Consider the following 22,059-nt stretch of genomic DNA (forward strand, 5'->3'; position numbering starts at 1 on the left):
ATTGTCTGACCCAGAACACAGGTCCACAGATATTATATTTCTACCCTGAGATCCAACAAATATCCAGAGGTTTAATTAAATTGCACTTATAGCTGATCAATTGCCCCCCTAAAGGATGGGGCAGTTTTATTCTCTTGACAGCTTCCCTTTAACTCCGTTTAATTCTATGTAATTAATGTTCACTCCTTATTCACCATTGGGCAAATGTATAAAGTTATGTAAAAAAAAAGTATTGCTCTAATACCATGTTGTAAATTGTATTATCACATATAGTTATAAATAAACTGCTAAGGAGACCAAACACTAAAGGAGCAAATATACATTGTATATTAATCTGCAAATGGAAATACCATTTAATGTGTTCATCTGTTTTAACAGGTATCCTTGAAAAGACACCCCTTTTGTAACTGAAAGATACTGAAAATTGGTTGCCTGTTTAATGGGTTCCCCCTAGAGACACAGAAAGAAGGTAAGAGGGTTAAATAATGTCATGTCTAATATTTCATAATTACTATTTATTATATAGATGGGAACAACCTCTTAATGAAGGTTTAAAAGCCGAGTTTCCCCAAAAATATGCAAACTGATTTTCTACAATAAGCATGATGGAGGTGATACACTTGAAATTGGCCCCGAATATATTCTAGCACTTATTCTGGGTTTATTATACAGATATGGGATCCATTATCCGGAAACACGTTATCCAGAAAGCTCCAAATTATGGAATAGCCGTCTCCCATTATAATGAAATAATCCCGATTTTTTTCCTTTTTTCTGTGTAATAATAAAACAGTCGCTTGTACTCGATCCCAACTAAGATATAATTAATCCTTGTTATTTATAGGTTTTTCTAGAAGACATAAGGGCAAATTCACTAAAGTGCAAAGCGCCTAACACTAGCGCAAATTTGCCAGCGTGACGTCATTTCGTTACTTCGCCAATTTACCAACGGGTGCTGGCATAAATTCGCTAGCGAAGTGGACCTACTCTAGCGCTACTTCGCACCCTTACGCCAAGCGAAGTTGCGATATGGCGAAGGGACGTAACTATGCTAAATTACTAACTTTCGCATTTTACTGAACGTTACCTCTTGCGCCAGACTTTACTTCGCCACCTCAGACCAGGTGAAGTGCAATAGAGTAGATAGGGATTGCTTCAAAAAAAGTTGAAATTTTTTCTAAGTCCCAAAAAACACAGGCGTCTTTTCCTTTTTTAAGGGTGATAGGCTGAAAAAGAACGTACATTTTTTTGGGGGCACCCTCCTTCCCCCCTACATTTCCTAACATATGGCACCTAAATTATACAGTGGACTCATGTGTAGGGCAAGAGAACAACTTTATTTTATTTTAGAAAGGTTTCCCAGGTTTGTGTCGTGTAATGTATTTGCTGCTACATATACGTTCATTGTACTTTAACTTGGCGCCGTATGCAAATTAGACATTTCTAGCGTAACTTCCTTTCCTTGACGAATTAACGCTAGCGCAACTTCACTACCGTTCGCCTCCCTGAGCGCAAATTCTAATTTTAGTCAATTTGCGTAGCATTGGCGAAACTACGCCTGCCGAAGTGCGGCGAAGCTGTCGCAACTTCGGATCTTAGTGAATTTTCCCCTTAAGGTATGAAGATCTAAATTATGGAAAAATTTATCCCAAGAAACCATTCTGGATAATAGGTAATAGGTATAAAAACAGTTAGGGGCAAATTCACTAACCTCCGGAAATTCGCCAGCAACGTCTTCGTTCAGATTGCCACCACATTTCGCCAGGTGAAAATTCACCTGGACAACGCTAATTCACTAAAATGCAAAGTTGCGTCCAAGGCGCCGAATGATGGCAAAGTTTCGCTAGCATTAATTTGGAAAGCAAAGCGAAGTTGCGCTAGTGTTGGCTAATTTGCATATGGCGGGAAGTTAAATTTCAATGGACGTATGTGTTGCAGCAAATACATTACATTACACAAGCCCAGGGAAACCTTAATAGATGAAAATAGAAAATAGAGTTATTATAATGCCCTACACATGTGCCCAGTGTATAGTTTATGTGCCATATGTACGGAAATGTAGGGGTGAAGCTGGGTACCCTAAAATTTATGATATTTTGCAGCCAATCACCCTGAAAAACTGAAAAGTCGCCAGCGTTTATTGAGGAACTCCTATCTACTCTGTTGCACTTCGCCTGGTCTAAGGTGGTGAAGGCAAGTCTGGCGCAAGAGGTAACGTTCATTAAAATTCGCATCTTAGTGAATTTGTGTAGTTGCGTCCATTCGGCAAAACGAAAATTCGTCTGGCGTTAGAGTGCGAAGTAGTGCTAGAGTCTATCTCCTTCGCTAGCGGATTTTCGCCAGCGTTTTGTCACTTTGCCCTTTAGTAAATCAGCCCCTTAGAGTGAAGCCTCATGTCATGACAACCTGGAAAAGATACTGCACAGATTTCATAGGATCATTAAATGGGATTTTATTTTGTGGGAAGTCTAAATTAGTTTAGTGTGGCAGAGGCAATGGCTTTTGCACTATGCAAGAAATTACATTTGCTGTTCATGAGACTCTGTACATAGAATTCACCATTATATTTCCTTTTAATTCTATTTTTGGACAGTGTTTTAAGCTCTCTCCTAAGTTGATAAACCATGCACAGTGCAGCTCTCGTCAGCCGCGCAGTCTCATCCCCTCAAAAAAAAAGATGACGAGGTGTTACCAGCTTCTGAAAAAGTTGCTTAAAAATTGAATGCGTGGTTGAAACGCTAGAAATGCATCTAATTGTCCTTAGAGCCTCTTCTGTTGTAAAGAGGGCAGAAAAGTGGAGTTTGAAAGGCTTGGGTTTCACTACTAAAAAGCTTTGAACCAAGAGATACATTCTGTACTAAGATGCGTTTATACAGCCAATCTCTCTGCTCCGAACAGCACATAAACGTGACTTGAGCACTGTTTACCTATACTGACCTTTCTGCCAGTGGCTTAGTATTAGGGAATTACCTTATTGGCCAAACGTGTTGTGTATTTTTCATTGGACATCAAAAGATCACTTTCTTGTGACTCTTTTATTCCAATGTTCTGTGATTGTTCTTTATATTGCAGACCTCCAGGGCATAAAGAGGTTTATAGAATCAACTTAATCACAAGTGATATTGGTTCATTATCTTATACATACAGCTGCTGGGTCTGCCCTGTATTGTTACATCCCCTAAAAGACAAGTAGAGCAACCCTGATACAAGCAGAATCAAGATTTATGAGAGACGCTAGAGTTGACAGGTTACTAGTAGGTCCCTCAGATTGTACATTGATGATTAGCTGAGGAGGTCAACATTCCTGAACTAAAGACAGCTGTCCCCCCATGTGATATCAACTTATTGTAAGGCCTAAAAGCAAATTTAATGTTCACCGTTAAAGACCACCGACCAGGGTGGGGAAAGTTAATGATACTAGAAGTGCTTGTTCATGAAAGCATCAACAAAATTAAGGATCTTGATATTGTCCAGCAATCACACATAAGGTAGATGACATATCTATTTCACCTAAGTCGGTGCTATCCTGCTGGTTGTCCACCAAGTGACTTTTTTCTAGCCCACAACCTTCTCAAGAAGGTTAGACCAAACTATGTGGCGTTAGAGAATTGTATGTTAGATAGTTGATCAAAAGGATGGACAACATTGCCTACGGTCTGCATTTTTAATTACAATGCTACATATTTGCATGTGCTTTCAGAGGCGACATTGCATCAGTAACCATCGAAAATAAGGTCTTCACAATTCTTATACTTATCACCAATTTTGACTGATGTAATGTAGGGTATCCATTTGCTCAATGGCTCTAAATCATGATCATTTTACCTCTATATTATGTTGTTCTTAGAATACCTGGTGGTCTACTGGTGACCCTTACAGCAGGGACTCCCACCACTTCTTTAAGGGTTGACACGTGCTTGCTTCATTTCCGGAATTTGACGCCCGCAATGTGTCTGAAGTCATTGTGCTTGACCCGAAATTCAAATATCTAAAGGGTCTGCAGCCAATTGTTCATTGCCCAATCTATATTTCTCTCTTGTCTTTTTCTGACCTAGTCTGTTCCTTACCTCCCCTAGTTTGCTGCCTGTCTGGACCTCTGTCCATTTATTAACCATTCTCTCGGATCCTGTTTCTGTACTGTGCTACTATTGAGTTTGACTTTGGCCTGTGACATGGACTACGTTCCTGACTCCTGATTTTGCACTGCTCTGCCTGTTTGGTATTGACCCAGGCTGTCCCTCGACCACCATCATTGTTCTCAGTTCTTCTGGAGAACGTTTGGTTCCCTTGTCTGCCCAGAACTCTCCTTGGTCCTCTCACTATAACCTGGTTGCATCCAAGTAGCGGAGGGACCAGTTCCAGATCTATCCCACCAGCTCTTTTAAATATGTTTCCACAATGGCCATTTCTACATGTTTGTAAGGGATGCAGTCTGATAGTTGAAAGCTCTCTGCATTCACTCAACAAATAGTTATCCACTTTCATGATCTGGAAGCTCGTCTTCTAAATCTGTATATGCATTACAATCCATTAGGCCTGTAACATGATTGTGTCACTGGAACCTTTGTACAGTTAGTCAGACCTACTCTTCTCTATTGATACATTTATCCTTGCTGTATAGAGACCACATACTGAGCAAATTATTCTGTATCTCAAGGCTTTCTTTAAATAGCTATTTTGGGAATTCACTCAAATGGCAGAAATTGAAATACCTTCTTCATAGGAGACCCATAGGGTAATTTTAATCAGGTATTCGTTTTATTCACAGAAGGGTTTTTTCCGAGAAATAATGTACATAAGCAACAAACAAATCAACGTTCTGTGATATTTCCAACACTAATGAACCTGCCATCTTCTCTTGATTTCTGTCTTCCCTAATTTCATTGCATGACTTTCCTTTCTTCATCTTCTGGCCATTATAACTCCCCACGTCTCTTTACTTCCACCGTCTGCTACTTCTATCACCCTTCCACTTTCTACCTATCCATCATGCCATGTTCTCCTGCCTGTTCCACCAACTCCACCACCAACACCAATGTCTACCTCTCTTGGTTTTCCTTTCCTTCACCTTATGTCCACTGTAATCATCTCATTCCCCTGTGAAGAACATAGAGATAGACTTATTTTCTGGCTTTCCTAACTTCACTGTATGCCTTCCCTTTCTTTATCTCCTGGTCATTATAGCTTCCTACATCTCTTCACTTCAATGGTCTGATACTTCTATCACCCTTCCACTTTCTACCTATACTTTCTACCTATCCTTCTGTCTGTTCCACCAACTCCACCACCAACACCAATGTCTACCTCTCTTGGTTTTCCTTTCCTTCACCTTATGTCCACTGTAATCATCTCATTCCCCTGTGAAGAACATAGAGATAGACCATCTGTTCTAGCTTCCCTAACTTCACTGTATGCCTTCCCTTTCTTTATCTTCTGTTCATTATAACTTCCTACATCTCTTCACTTCAATGGTCTGATACTTTTGTCACCCTGCCACTTTCTACCTATGAAGCCTGCCATCTTCTTTTGCCTGTTCCAACAATGTCTACTCTTAACTCTCTTGATTTCCTTTCCTTTATCTTACATCCACTGTAATCATCTCACTTCCATGTGAAGAATAGAGACAGACCATCTTTTATATAGAGTTAGATATGTAACCAATTTTGGGGGTTTTTTTTGTCTGTACCCTTTGTTACATAATTGTGTATAAATTAAAACTCAATCTCTGGACAAAATGAAGCCCACTGGCAGATAAATACAGAGAAGAAAGTATGGAAGGAATCCCTCCCCAAGTCTCTTAATGACTTTTTTGGCAGTGCACAGAAATGCCTGTAATTGCAAGATATTAAAAGTAGCCCATTTTTATAAAATAGAGTTCCACATGGGCAAGCAAACAGCTTTGGAGTTGATAGTTGTCTGAAAATGAACAATAAACCATGAAAAATTATGTGTTAAAAGATACTTTGTGGATTCATAAATTTATAGGACTTTCTTGATAATTTATTGTCAAATGAGTTTCCAAAATATACAAGTATAAGAGCATAAAAAATGAAATTGGAAAAAAAAAAAATGTGCAGCTGATTTAACCTTTCAGTGGTGCCTTGGGATTGAATCGCAATAAACGCCTGAGCAGGAGATATTTTATTAAGACTCATATTACAGGGAATAAGTATTTTTTCCTCTCCGTAGTAAATAACAAAAAAACAACCTCTCGACATAAGTTCATTTTTAAAAGGGGGGGGGGGTCATGCATTGAGATGTACAAGGAACTGGTAGGGAGGGGACAGTGGGAGATTCTTCACATGGGAGGAGACCCTAATAAAGTCTTTAAGGCAATGTTCCCTCTAATTCCTTCTCGGCTATTTGTGCAAAAACAAATATTTTGTGTGCACATTTTTAAAGCTGTGTTCAGGAATTAATATAAACTTTGTGTTTTCACACAACATTCTTTGTGCAGAGGGTGCAAAGAGCAAAAAGATTTTAGTGGTCCACTGTGTTTTTCGTAGTTTGCAAAAATGTCACCCTGAGAGGTAAATTCACTAAAGGTTGAATTTTTGCCTCGGATGGCTTCTCCACACTTCGCGGCACTTCATCAGACGTTAATTCGCAGCGCAAAGTTGCGTCATGGCAGTTGAAACACTGGTGACGTTTCGCTAACTTAAATTCGTCAGCACGAGCATTTCATATGAACTTTGGTTAATGTTCATTTCTGCCTAATGAAACTTCGTTAGAACTCTTACGTTTACGTCAATTTGAATAGGGCGGGTACCTATAGGTCGTATACTGTATACGTCTTTATTAGAGATGTTGGAACAAATGCTTAAAGTGGCCACTTATTATTACATATGTCCACTGTCGGCCCGCTTGCTTCTAACCATTTGGCCTATTTCAAGGTCATTCCCTATTTCTTGAGGGGCTTAATAATGTAAGAATAGAGTATAGTAAGTAGATATAAAAGACTAGACCATGGGCCCATGGTCTAAGGTTTTCTGTTGGCCCCTGACATCCCAGATTTTATCAGTTCTCCAGGTGTGACCCGGCGAAGGAAACTCTGGCGAAAAGGGTAACATAATGGAAAATTTGCGCAGTAACGATTGTTCGCCGGAGCTAAAATTCACCGGACGAAAGGGGGTGAATCGTTGCTAGCGATGTACTCTACGTCTGTTAGTAAATTGGCAATGTCCCTGTGGATTGGATTTCTGGTGAATTTTTGCCAGCAACTTTGCGCTTTAGTAAATTTGCCCCAGAGTGTTGCCAAATGCAAGCAGTGTTGTATTCATGGGAGGTCACAGGTAGTAATGGGCGAATACATTCACCAGGCGCATATTTGCGGCAAATTTTTGTGTTTTGCCACCGGCGAATAAATTCGTGAAACTGCAGAGAAAATTTGCCGGCGTCAAAAATTTTTGGAAGCATATCGGAAAAGTCGCTTGCATCAAAACCGTCGCTCGTCAATATTATTCAGATGCCCATTGACTAACGCCGGCATCAAAATTGACGCGGAAGTCAAAATTTGCGTTTCGCCAAATTTCCTGTGATGAGAAACGGGACAAATTTGTCCATCATTAGTCACAGGTCCTTGAGCTCTGTTTTAGAGTGCAGATGCCTGCACCCCCAATAATTTGCTCCCCCAAGTGCTAAATGCAAACAAAGATGATAGACTGTTCTTATTTGGCACTTTGCAGTAATGTAATAAATAAGCTCTAATGCCTTTATTAGAATACTCAGCATGAAAAATAATGGAACATACTTTTAGACTTGTGGGTGTTTTTTTTTTTTAATCAGACCCCGTTCTTTTGGAACCCTACATCGCACCTGTTTTGAACAGCTCTTCACAAATTATTCTGAGATTACACAATATGCACCTCACAATCTGGACCTCTTGGCCTTTGTTTTCAAGAGATCCATTTGATCTGAAAACCACTGAGGCAGAAGTCTCTCAATAAATCAGACAGGAACCTTTCTTTTTCTTTTGTAAAATGTGTTGTGTGAGACCTGCCGGAAAGTCCCTAAAATGGAACAGCTCAAAAGAAATCTAATATAATCTGAATTCAATTTGCACCTTGGAGTAAAGCTCAGAGCTGTCTGTGTCCAGCTTTATCCCTATTGTACAAGTCCGTTTTGATGGAGATCTCTAGTAGGAGAACACGGGTCACTTAGTATAAATGCCTGGGAATTCCTCTTCCACCGGGAACACGGTCACACTTGCCAGATCAGCCACTTCAGACCTTGATTAAATAATAACTCTACTACTCGTTTCCAGAAGTCTTTTACATATCATTTTATAGTGTACACAACCCCCTGATATCATCATTTTTTCCCCTTTTGTTCCTGGAGGCGAGACTGTAAAAGACAGATAATTGTGTTTTAATTGGACTTGTGGCTTCAAAGCTCTGCCTTTCACTTCCCAGGGCCAAGTAGATAAGTTTTTTTTTTTTGCATAATAACAATTATATGAAATAAAGAATATGCAAAGCAGATGACAACCGCTGTTCAGATGAGATCAGGTCATTGTGCAGAAAACAATACTTGTTCTGTTATAATAACATTTGCATTTCATACTTCCCGGCTGCTGATGGTTAAAAATCCAAACAGCCTGAAAGCCACCCAGTGTAATGTCCGGAGGCCCCTTTATCAAATGAATAGGATTTGTTCCCCCCTGTTCATAGTATACATCTAAGCATTATATTTTTTTGTACTTTTCGTCGATTGTCAATGCTGAGAGTAATTAATCACTTGGAACCTTTCAGCTGTCAAGTTCAACAAAAGATTATCCAAAGGCCTGTCTTCTCTGTGTCTCACAAAGATGCTCATTGTTGGGCAAGTTTTACTTTTTAAGTCCACAAACACATCTCCCCTCCCCTTGCACATGTTCCCCTCCCCCTCATGTGATGGCTACTTGAGTTCTGTATTATGTGCCTCGCGGCTTTCATATTGGTGACAGAACCTAGTGCAACCGTGCAATGTATATAAAGTAGGGAACGTTCTCATCTAACTAAACCTGCTATACAATAATAACAATGAAATATGTAATAAAATAATGCTTTCATTCATCCCAGATCATAATATATCTACTAATGTTAAAAACGTTAAAAACAACTGGAGTAGTCTTGAGCATTTTTCTGCTCTCATCTAATCAACTTCTTAATTTCCCCAGAGAAGTTGACAGTCAGGCCAATGCTCCAAAGGACGGAGAGACCAAGATAAGACATGTTTGCTTTATTATCATTGTCCAGCAGCAGAAAAAGAACAGAGGAACTAACCTAGAGGTGGTGAAGAGGATAAAAAGACACCCTAGAACGGGGGTCCCCAACCTTTTTTTTTCCCCTATGGGCCAAAACCCATAAATATGGGTTTTGATTAGCTATTGGTACTGGTATTGTGAACTGGCAGCCTACAGGAGACTGTTTGGCAGTACACTTGGTTTTTATACAACCAAAACTTGCCTCCAAGCCTGGAACTCAAAAATAAGCTCCTGCTCTGAGGCCATTGGGTGCAACATCCAAGGGGTTGTGAGTAACATGTTGGTCATGAGTCACTAGTTGGAGACCACTGCCGTAGAATAATAGAAGATACAAATTCTGTTTGAAAAATAGATTATGGACATTGTCCATGGTGCAATTAGAGCATTTCCAAAAAAGGGTACACCAATTACAATTCAGTGCCATTGTACATGCAAAAGATAAATTACTCTATAAACTGCCTGTTTAGGCTACCATGTGCAGGACAAACAATCAAAGCCATATGTTTTAAACTGGTCATACATGTAGAAGAAACCAAAACATGTGTTTGCTGAGTGGACGACCCAGTCTATATCTATGTATCATGGTTGCTTCAGTAATCAGAAAGAATCACGAAGGACAGAGGTCCCCAACCTTTTTGCCCCAGGGACCAGTATAAAGCCAGAATTTGGGTGCACCAGTGCCAAATTTGGTGTGTCTGCATCAAAATTTGTGCATCCACATCAGATTCAGTGCGTCAGTGTCAAATTTGGTGTGCCGCGTCAAATGCGGATTCGGCTCAGCGGCCCAGTTCAAGTATGCCCGGTGGGGACCCCTGATGAAAGAGGTTATTTAGGTGGAACAACCTTTCTTAAATGAAGGGGAAATACCACATACAATGCCATTATGGATCAGCATAGGACTGGGAGTCTGTGGCCTAGCAGGTGACCACCACCCCCGGGTCCCCCTGCTCCTGCTTTAGGTGCAACCCCCTTCAATGGACCCCTGCCCCAGACACAACCCTCTCCAATGCGTGTTCCTGCATGAAGTGAGGTGGTCAGGGCTTAGAGGGGAGGTCATGGGGATGCCCACCCTGTTGTGGATTCACAAAAACTCATACTTATATGTCATGTAAATAGGTTAGGGCATGCCTCAGTAAGTTTCCTGGCACCATAGTGATTGAATAAAGATAATTTAATTTTCACCTTCAACCATTTAACTTTGTCTCCATTGACCATTTATAGCCCACTTTGGCCATGGCCATGAACCCAATGATATGGCTACGATATGGCTCATAGGATAAAGACAGAAACAATGGCTTCCAACAATGCAAATCTACAACCCATGGAAGTGAAAGACCTACTGTAACTAGACATGTAATGCTTGTTCTGCACCTTGTACTGGTCTTGCCACTGTTGGTGAATGGTTTAATGCATTGCAAGGGAACTATAAACCTTAAGCAGTTGTTTATTAATAGCTCCAAAGAAGTCAGGTAATGATGGACATCTTGTGCCATGTGTGACACCCCTTGGAGAGCAGTGGGTGCAAAATAATGGTGTATTTTGAGAATAATACCAGGCATTTTTCAATACATAAGACACATAAGGGTTCTCCCTTCTCTGGTGAAATCTCTATTCTTTTTTTGTCTTATCGTCTAATTAAAATGTGTATTTTTTTTATCAAATACTCTTAATGTGTGCTACAGTAATATTGCCATTGACCCTGATATATTGTTTCAGTTATAAAATATTCATCTCTTCTTCTATCAGCTGTAAAAAAAAAAGTGGCAAAAAATCCTCAACGTCTTTAGGAAGGAAAAGCTTTCGCACTTTCTCATTAAAATCTATCAAGTCATTTAATGGCTCCAGGTTTTCTTAGTAAATATTAGAAAGGGAGCGAAAGAGATGAAAAGCCCAGATTGTACTTGTCCGGGGAAACCTTAAAATAGATGCTTTTAACCTTGACCCCACCTTATTCCAAAAGATTGTTTTCCTTAAATTAGAAATGAAGTGATATACAAGGTATAGAGTCCCCCCTACTTTATTAACAGCACCCATTAGAATAAGTTACACCATTCTGCTTCTACTAAGACATTTTTTTTTATCAAGTAATTAAATTTTTTTTTAAATATTTATGTAATAATAAAACCATATCTTGTACCTTGTACAATTCATCCTTATTGGAAACAAAACAACCCTAATGGGATTATTTAATGTTTAATTGATTTTTTAGTAGGCTTAAGGTATGGAGATCCAAACTACAGAAAGATGGCTTATCCAGAATGCTCCCTGGGTCTTGAGCATTCTGGATAACAGGTCCCATAGCTGTAGTATGTTTATTTGGTTTCCCCACAAAATGGACACAATACAAAACCATCTTTCTTTACAAACTCTCTCTTTGTTAGTCTTTTCCTTTGGACATTTCTCTAATGAAATACCGATCAGAATAATCTATATCCCATTCACGGGGCTTTGCTTTGCTTCTATAAAGGTGTTTTACTCTCCTTGCAGAATTGGTCTTGTCATTAAAGAACCAGTGATTGTTTCTTGGCCTTATAATCCTGGTTAAGATCTCCCGAAGCCCTCTTTTCATTAGCAAATGAATCCTATTGCAACATGATGTAGGGTTTTGCGACCTGTAGGGACCATTAATAGTAAAGATCAGGCACAAGAAATACAATGAACCCCCATAGAGGGAGAGTGAACATAAAGCTTCAGCAATGCTCACATATTTATCTTGCTGTAATTGCACAATTAAATGAGGTTACTGTGCGTTTAATGTTGAGCTCATGTTGGTTTATCCCGGCCTACTTGGCGGATGCTCCATTAGCAGCTAATATGGTCAGTCTATTACGCACTTGTTCAGTGTTTATGTGACTATATAAGTAACTTACAGCTCATGCTTGTGTCGATAAATAGATAGAATTATTCTGATTCCCAAGTTTCACTGGCAAATCTAGTCCCTTAATACCTTACCTATCACGGCAAAGAGAAAATTGCTTGTGATCATGACCTATTGCTGTTCTGGAGACCATTGGATTATAAACCTACATGTGAGAGCTCCGTTCTTCATGGCCCTTGGCCGTGATTACAAAATAATACTGAAGATATTAATCAGAAAGTTATCAATATGATATCTATGCTCAGTTAATGAATAAGGCTTATCAATCAGTAGGGTTTGCTTTCATTGTATTATTATTATGCCAAGGAACTTAATTTCTCTACTGTACACTAGTGTTTGTTTCATTTTATCCAAAGACAGTAGTTTCTATTGATCAAATACAAGCAAAAAAAAAAGGCAAAATCCTTGTTTGTTTTAACCAAGATCAATTGTGTACTGAGCACAGGGCTCATTTACAACTGCAACTGTTGATGATGTCATGGAATATTGGATGCAGTTGTTGCATGCACGGTGTCCATGTAAGTGCATTCTGCACCAATGCATCCTTCGTTCATAATCAACCGCTAGTGCACTTATTGGCACAGGACAACGCCGGAGCTTCCACAACATTACGGGGCACATTTACTTAGCTCGAGTGAAGGAATAGAATAAAAAATACTTCGAATTTCAAAGTATTTTTTTGGCTACTTCGACCACCGAATTGGCTACTTCGACCTACGACTTTGACTTCTAATTGAATGATTCAAACTAAAAATCGTTCGACTATTCAACCATCGAAATACTGTCTCTTTAAAAAAAACTTTGACCACCTACTTCGCCACCTAAAACCTACCGAACATCAATGTTAGTCTATGGGGAAGGTCCACATAGGCTTTCCTAGCTTTTTTGGATCGAAGGAAAATCATTCGATCAATGGATTAAAATCCTTCAAACGGTTTTTCCTTTGATCGTACGAACGAAAGAAATGCGGTAAATCCTTCGACTTCGATATTCCAAGGCGAAGCATTTTACTTTAACGGTCAAATATCGAGGGTTAATTAACCCTCGATATTCGACCCATTGTAAATGTGCCCCAACAACTAGCAGCAGTTACACAGTTGCCAATGACAAAACACACAGGCGGTTATTTATAAATTTTATTATTTTCAGATTTGGACTTTTGCATCCTCGGGGTATAATAATTTTCAAAATATTTGAGACTTTTTTTCTTCCACAAAAAAATTGGATTCTATAGTAAAAAAAATCTCAAATTTTTTAGCTTTTTGCATTCTTACTTTAATAAATAACCCCAACAGTGAACTTAAATCCAAAAAATTTGGTACTACCAGGAGACCAGCTTGTGCATGCTGGTGTTGTTTGGTACATCACTGGTTAGAGAACAACACAAGCCTGAAACATGTTCCTGCATGGTGCAAAATAAGAGCTGTGATTGGCTATTCAGTAGCCTCCATGTGGACTGTTGCCTCCAAGCCAAAAATTCAAAAATAAGCATCTGCTTTGAGGCCACTGGAAGCAACATCCAAAGGGTTGGTGAGTAACATGTTACTCATGAGCCAATGGTTTGGGAATCACTGGGTTAGATCATGCTCAAAAAGAAGAGTGGAATTTCCATTTGGTATGGACTCAACAAGGTGAATCCAGTGTTAGTCAAGAAAAATATCCCTAACATTGCATCATTACCATCCATAATCAATTATCTGTATAGTGACTTGACAATGCTTCGGTGTGTATTCTGATGCCACAATTGTCTACAAGCATTAATATACTGTACTGGCATGTACACCATGCCAAAAATACATGCCAGGCAAAATCAGCCCTGTCTGCATTGTCGTCTTGTCTTTAAATCTCATCAAGAGATCTTTTGTTACATGACACCAAGGTTGTAGTGATTGTTATCTGGAGCTTCGTCAGACAGAAGGAGATTAATTATCAGTGTCAAACCCTCAAATAAGATAAAAAGAAAAGCAGCAGAAGTGAAAAGCCCTTGAATTTGGCTCTTGCGTTTCTCCATCATTTGGAAAGAGGCAAGAAAGAAGAAAAAAATCCTCAGAAGGATTAAAGTCATTACAGATCTGGCTTCAGAACAAAACAGGCTTTCTATTGCACTCTGGGAAGCTTTCAGCCTCTCCTAGTGTCTGGGGGAAACAAAAGTGATTGAGATGGGACAGCAATGGCATCCACTGGATGAAGATGTAATCACTAACTGCTCGCTCACTTGACACGTTCTGGACTTGTGCCGATAACTTGGGCCGTGTTGTCACTCGGGCTTTCTTCTGCATTGATCACACACTGAGGGAAGGAGGGAAGAAATAATGCATTTTTCTATACCATTTGGCACCAAGAGATTTCATTTCAGGCTCAAATGTATGCATGTTTTATTTGTAATCCTTTCCCTTTACACATCAATCAGGTGGGAAGGTTGGAGGACATCACAGTGGGATAAGAATAGAAAATACATGGAGTTTCCATATATAAATGGCAATTGGACCCTACAGGGGCTGGGCTTGGTGACCTTGGAATTGGTGCACTTGGTTGAATTTCATCTCCGCAGTGCAGAATAGAGTAAGGGGTATGTCTTCCCATAATTCAGATTATCTTAAACCTACTGTGGTTCCAGTATTCATAGGAAGTGCTGTACACAGGGTTGGAATGACCTGTCAGGGCACCAGGAGAAAAACCAGCCCTTTTGGGCCCGGTCCACACCCAGTGGTGTTTTGCTGGTGCATTGCTGGAGCACCAGGAGACTGGAATTATCTGTGCTGGTGGCAATCATCTGGGCAACTGGGGCAATGTGCAGGAGCAGTGGGATTTTAGCTGGGGATGGATTGATGCCACAAGAGTGGTGGGACCCCGCCTCCCCCAGTCCGACACTGCCTGTACACCACAATTGTCAGTCCATAGATCAAAGCAGGGATCTTCATTAGAATAAAAAAAAATGTGTTTTTAGAGTTGTATATAAAGACATAATCACCCACTTTCATGTGAATGCCATCAATGCACTGGAAGTGACATCAGTCACCAACAATGACATCATATACTGACTGGATGTGACATCATGTCACAATACATAGAGCTCCGGGTATTGTTTTTCCTTCCCAACATTCCCCAGGAACCAAAAAGGACATTTGTGTCATACAGGGGAGAAAGTGTTCAACAATGACATATATTGTTAGAATAGAAACAAGGCTGTTATTATTACAAATAATTGCTACTTTAAGTATAAGAACATCTTGCTACCATACTGATTAGATTAGTTCTGTGCTTCTCATGACTGTATCGGGCTATGTCTCATTTGCTCCTTTTTCGTTGAGCCATAGAGGCTTCTGTTTAGATATGAGAAATAGAAATGCATTTGGCTCTTGGATCTGTTGAATGTTAATAACGTAGATACGATGGTCCAGGTGCACTGGCCCTAGACCCTCAGCTTAAGGTGGTCATAGATGCACAGATAATATTGTACTAAATGAATTTTTGTATGATATTCGGTGCGTTTATGGTGGGAAATGAGCCAACCAATATCGGCAGAAGACTTGGATATCTGTCAGGCCTCACCTGTCCAAAGTCCAGATGTGAGGAGACGAGGTCCAGCAGGAGTGACACAAGATATAGCAGACAATAGTAATCAGATGGAGTAGGCAGAAGAATAGTCGAGGGGCAGGCAGAGTTCAGTCGTAATCGGGAAGCAGGCCGAGGTCGAATGCAGGCAGAGTTCAGTCGTAACGGATAAACAGGCTGGGGTCAAATGCAGGCGGCGTTCAGTCGAAAGTCGATATCCAAAGCCAAGTCAAAACCAGAATCAAGAAGTCAAAGTTTCCAAACGTTCAGGAGCAGGTTAAATTATCAACAAGCACAGAGCCTTTCCCTGAGCGTCCTTTTAAAGGGGTATTTTGGCGTCAAACGTAATGACGCCTGCGCCCTGCGTCATCACACCACGCACATTCACGTTAGCGGGCGTTTTTGCGCCCGCGTACGTTTTGGCGCGCAACGCGTGAAGACACACATGCTTTGCGCCGGCGTCTGTCTTGGCGTGCGCGCTCATGCGCACTGAGTCCTCACAATATCGGTCGGCTCATCGATCGGGCTAGACGGAAAATTTTGATTGGGTGCTTTTGAAGGCACCCAAACTTCGCCCATTTTTAGTGCAGAATCTTCAGATACAGGTAGAATTCTATTGTTTCTACCTGTAGATCTAATGATTCAGCTCTACACGTGTGTATTGAAATTAACGATGTTTCTTTCATAACTGTTACGTCTATGGTCGCCTTTAGGGAGCAGATAGACCAATAGCAAAAGACAAGGGGCATCCAGGCACTCAAAAACTCAAAGGGGCCACCAAAAACAGTATAAAAACATATTTGTTATGAATTACATTAAATAATCAATATCTCCAATTGCCCTATGCATTTCATGCCTCCCATGGCACTAAAGCAGGGATCCCCAACCTTTTTTACCCGTGAGCCACATTCAAATGTAAAAAGAGTTGGGGAGCAACACAAGCATGAAAAGACCCCTTGGGGTGCCAAATAAGGGCTGTAATTAGTTATTTGTAGCTCCTATGTGGACTGGCAGCTTACAGGATGCTCTACTTGGCAATATGCTTAGTTTTTATGCAATTAAAAATTGCTTCCAAGCCTGGAATTCAAAAATAAGCACCTGCTTTGAGGACACTGAGAGCAACATCCAAGGGGTTGGAGAGCAACATGTTGCTCACGAGCTACTGGTTGGGGATCACTGCACTAAAGCATGGACTTAGAGTGCCTGGATAAGTCTTGTCTTTAGCTATACCCCCTGTATCCCACTGATCAATAATACACTACAGTACCTTTAACTACAGTAACTCACTAGTTATGAAGCTATTCTCGTGCAACCTTTATTTATTACTGTGGTTACCTTGGTTCTCATATGTAGCAGTAATTGGCATACATTTTCACACTCTCTCTCTCTGTAAGGTTCCAATTGTATTCCTAGTGTTCTGGTTATAAATCTATCTATAAATGCAATATATAAGTGTATAGTCACTGAACCCATAATTGTAGTGGTGGTTGAAATGTATGAGGTCGGGAGCCAATTAACCTGTATGTTTTGGACAGGGATTGAAAAGGACTACATGAATAAAACCCATGTATAAAGGGAAAGAACATTCCAACTCGAGGTCCAAAACTGAACTCAGGGCCCCAGCATGGTGTTCCTCATGTTGTCCCCTTGATCTATGCTTTTACCGTGCAAATGTAACATCACCTCTCCTCACTTTAATTTAGAAAAGTTTATTTGTTGGGGGAAAAAATTCTGCCTTCGCTAATGTGTTCAAAATTCCTGGAAAGTGAAGGTTCACCCACTGGGTCAATGTATCAAATGGTTAGAACAGTAATGATGTTTGTACATATAGGGAGCAAGCACAGATCAAGCAACTGACCTGACCCCTTTTCATAAATCACTTGAAATGTATTATTTTATTTTTTTTATGTATTGTATTATTTTATCTATACTGAGAATAAACAACATACACCTGTAGGCCAGGAAACGCTTGAGGATGGCGATCCATAACAACAACTAGAATGGATTAAGGTGCCTAATGATCTAACTATTCATAGATTTGCATCAGCTTTTGAAATAATTAACTGTATCCATTTTTACAGCCCAGAGGCATCATACTTAGAAATATTTAGATAAAGAACTTGAGAAATACGAGTTATTAATAATAATAATGATGTTATTAACAGTTAACAAGCTGCACATTTGGGTAGAATTTGCCAACTGTGGATATTTGTGACAAAATGTTACAAAGATAACCAGAAGGGGCAAAGACAGTTCAGTTGGAGTAACGTAAAGTAATTGGGGGCACAGTTGGCCAAACAGGAAAATAAATTGTACTCTTCAGATCGGGAATATCTCCATAGGTTTTTTTTATTGTTTTTATTGATAGATATTCAGTCAGTACAGTGCCTAAAGGTGGCCATACACAGAGAGATCCGATGTCGCCAAACGAGCGGATCTCTCCCCGATATGCCCACCTTAAGGTGGGTAATATCGGACTGATCCGATCGTGGGCCCTAGGGCCCAAAGATCAGATCCTAACAAATAGTAATGAGTGGTCGGATCGCAGGACCGAGTCAACGAATAGATGTGGCCGCGATCCAACGGGATTTTTCGTCCCATCCGATCAAGATCTGACCGACTTTCGGCCAGATCTCGATAAGTGAAGCCCATCGGGGGGGGCATACACATAGTTACATAGTTACATAGTTACATAGTTAAATTGGGTTGAAAAAAGACAAAGTCCATCAAGTTCAACCCCTCCAAATGAAAACCCAGCATCCATACACACACCCCTCCCTACTTTTAATTAAAATTCTATATACCCATACCTATATTAACTATAGAGTTTAGTATCACAATAGCCTTTAATATTATGTCTGTCCAAAAAATCATCCAAGCCATTCTTAAAGGCATTAACTGAATCAGCATCACAACATCACCCGGCAGTGCATTCCACAACCTCACTGTCCTGACTGTGAAGAACCCTCTACGTTGCTTCAAATGAAAGTTCTTTTCTTCTAGTCTAAAGGGGTGGCCTCTGGTACGGTGATCCACTTTATGGGTAAAAAGGTCCCCTGCCATTTGTCGGACCAATAAGCTGCCGACGCGGTCTATCTGCAGCTTTTATCGGCCCATGTATGGCCACCTTAAACCAGGGAGCTTGCAATCAAAGGTCCCCATCACGTTCATACACAGTTTGGTTTATCAGGAGCCAATCTGCCTGTATGATTTTGGGGTCTGAAAGGAAACCATCAACATCACAGGGAGATATATACTCCTTGCAGATGGTACCTTAAGAAGAATCAACCTTAGGACCCCATTGATGCAAGGCAACAGTGCTAACCATTGCTGCTAAATAAATTATGTAAGATACACAAGTAGTGTATGGGTACATCTGCATGTCCAACATCTCCTTCTCAGGCCAAGGGTATCAATAAGAAGTTGGTCTTATGCTGCTATAAAAGCCCATACTCTTGTTGCTGGGAGTTGCTTCCATTCAGACCATTAGTGAGCTTGGCCACTGATGTTGGGGGATCAGACCAGGTTTGAAGTTGGGGTTCCAATTTATCCCAATGATGATGAGTTGGGTTAAGGTCAGGAGTGGACTGTGTGTTTGCCAGACAAGTTATTTTATTCTCATCTTAACAAACTCATTTTATATGGACCCCACATGCAGGAAAGAGAAACCTGGAGCCCTATCCACTTAAAAAATGTAATTCTCCAAATAAAATTATAAAAAATGTCAACAAATTAAATGTCTTCCCCTTTCCTGAGTGTAATGAATGTGACCACTCCAGCAGACTAAAAATGTGTCTTGATACTATTGACCTTATTGAGTATTTGTGAGTATGGCTCAAGCATCCCTTTTATCGCTCATATGAAGGAACTATACAACTATTATTATTGGATGGTATAATTGTAATGGAAGCTACTTTAAAAGCATACTGGCCTAGATCTACAGTAACTCAAGCAGTTACATTCTATCTCCAATTATTTCTTAGAACTATTCCCAACACTGGACATTGAGCTTTAACAGCAAACGGCTGCCAATAGTTATCTTGGACTTATTACCTCTATCTGCCCTTCTTGGCTTTTTCGAATGTAAGTATTTTGATGGTAATCGCTCCTTGTTGTTAACCCTGTGTTCCTACAATCTAGGAAAATCCTCCTGCAGCAAATAGGTTCCCATTGTGTCCAGTTCTATCTCACTGTAATACTTTTCTATCAATCCCCTCCGTGTTAAATTGAACTGAAATGTCTCGGACAGGCCAGTAGTGATTTTATCTTTCCCAGGAGCTGAAACTTTTAGGAGATTAAAATAGGATTTGAGATTTTACAGCACCATGAAGAGTAAAGTATCCAATATTTTCATGGAGCACGTGTTCTGGAAGGTGCTAAAGATGATAGTCCATTATGTACCGCTTCTCATGCACAAATCAGACTCACTTTTTAGCTTGAAGGCTATATCAAAACCCATTGGGAAGGTGGAAATATTTAACACTCAAAACATATATGTTTATATATCATTATTAAAAACTTCTAGCCTCACCTGCTAGCTGCAAATGAGTACAGTATGCAGACTTCTGGTCCACTCTCAACATCTCTAAAAGTCTACTACTGACTCTAACAGAGCTATGGAAATTCATAACCCAGGGTTAGTAGTAAATGAATAAACTGTAGGCCTATCCCAGCTGGGAGAAACAGGAGGACCCAACCAGTGGTGATAAGAATAAAATATCACCGCAGTTTATTACTGGCTTGGCTGCATTCTGTTTATCTTCATGATCTTGATCTTGCCACCACCAAAATGTCAAAGTCATACATAATTAGGCTTCAATAAAAATGATTGTTAAATTTGCTATAGGGTCTGAGTAAGTTGTGGACCACAAAGGCATGCTTGAACCCAAAGTCTGCCTATAGGGGATTCTGCCTGACCCTAAACCTGAGGGCTCATCTTAGAAGTGAGATTGGATTGGTATTGTGAAGAATGCCAAAATCATTACTGGTAGATATTATTATACTATAGGGGTTGTGGTAGAATTAGAAAGGTACTTGCCTCCAAAGCCTCCGGTTTTGAATCATATGTGAGAGCACCTATTTATGAAGGGATACCTGGATGCTATTGCCACCATGAAGGTGGCAGAAGGTCCAGGGATCCCACTGCAGGAGGCATCGTAGACGTACTCGCACAAGTAATTATATGACATCAGTTACTACCCGTCGAGACCGCAATTATTCTGGAATTATAGACGGAAAGATCTTGTAGAATTGCTGACTTGCACATGATATTGCACTTTGCATGCAGCATTTGTGGTCATAAAGGTGACCCTTCATGCATTGCCTTTTTCTGAATGTGTCTTATTTTGAGATGAGCAAAATATTTCTCCACGTTTTGCTGTGAAAAAATGCCCATCGTAGTGATAAGCGAATCAATACCATTTAGCTTTGCTGAAAAATTCACAAAACTGCAATAAGTCAATAAGCGAGGAATCTTTTTGACGCACAACTGTTTTCTCACTCCCAATGCATTAGTCAATAGGCATTTTTTTCTTGCAGCAACTTTTTTTTGTCTTGCTGACTTTTTAGTCTTGGCGACTTTTTGTCCAAAAGCATTAAAGTCATTGGGCGTTTTTTCTCATGTTATTTCTCACTCAAAATGCATTAAAGTCAATGGGAGTTTTTTTTGTTCTTGAAGGAACTTCTTTGTCCCTGTGACTCTTTTCTCATGGTGGATTTTTTTTTCATTGCAAATTTTTGCCGCAGTTTTGAAAACCAATTCACAGATGGTGAAATATGGAATTTCACCATGAATCCACGGCTGGTGAAAAAATAAGGTCATCACTAGTCCATAGATGTTAATGTGTAGTAAAAAAAAATGTTGCGCAGTTTGAAAAAAGTTGGACGATAAAAAAGCCCATAGACTTCAATGTGGTTGGTGAATTTTTTGCCTTTTCGTGACTTTCCGGCACAATGACTCAGATTTACTGTTCATATTTTAATGAAGCTCACTTATTTGATGATTTAATTATTGCCTTTATTCTTATGGAACTCCTTATGAATACATAGTAACATAGTAAGTAAGGTTGAAAAAAGACACATGTCCATCGAGTTCAACTTTTTTTTTTTTTATTATTATTAACTACCTATCTGCCAGTTGATCCAGAGGAAGGCAAAAAACTTATCTGAAGCCTCTCCAATTTGCCTCAGAGGGGGAAAAATTCCTTCCTGACTCCAAAATGGCAATCGGACCAGTCCCTGGATCAACTTGTACTATGAGCTATCTCCCATATCCCTGTATTCCCTCACTTGCTAAACACCATCCAACCCCTTCTTATACCTATCTAATGTATCAGCCTGTACCCCTGATTCACTTCCCAGCTCTCCCTGTAACACCCCTTTC

General features: G+C 40.0%; 1 protein-coding gene across 5 annotated transcripts in view; it reads left to right on the forward strand.

The window, feature by feature from the left end:
- Positions 1-22,059, forward strand: part of LOC108708803 (teneurin-4) — an 878,105-nt gene that overhangs the window by 435,077 nt on the left and 420,969 nt on the right. For all 5 annotated transcript variants that reach the window (XM_041582864.1, XM_041582866.1, XM_041582867.1 and 2 more), the window contains one exon: positions 379-469. The gene's annotated coding sequence lies outside the window, so the exon portion shown is untranslated. The remainder of the gene's footprint in view (positions 1-378; positions 470-22,059) is intronic.

This window comes from Xenopus laevis, chromosome 2L (assembly GCF_017654675.1).
Source record: "Xenopus laevis strain J_2021 chromosome 2L, Xenopus_laevis_v10.1, whole genome shotgun sequence".
NCBI classification, from domain to species: Eukaryota; Metazoa; Chordata; class Amphibia; order Anura; family Pipidae; genus Xenopus; species Xenopus laevis.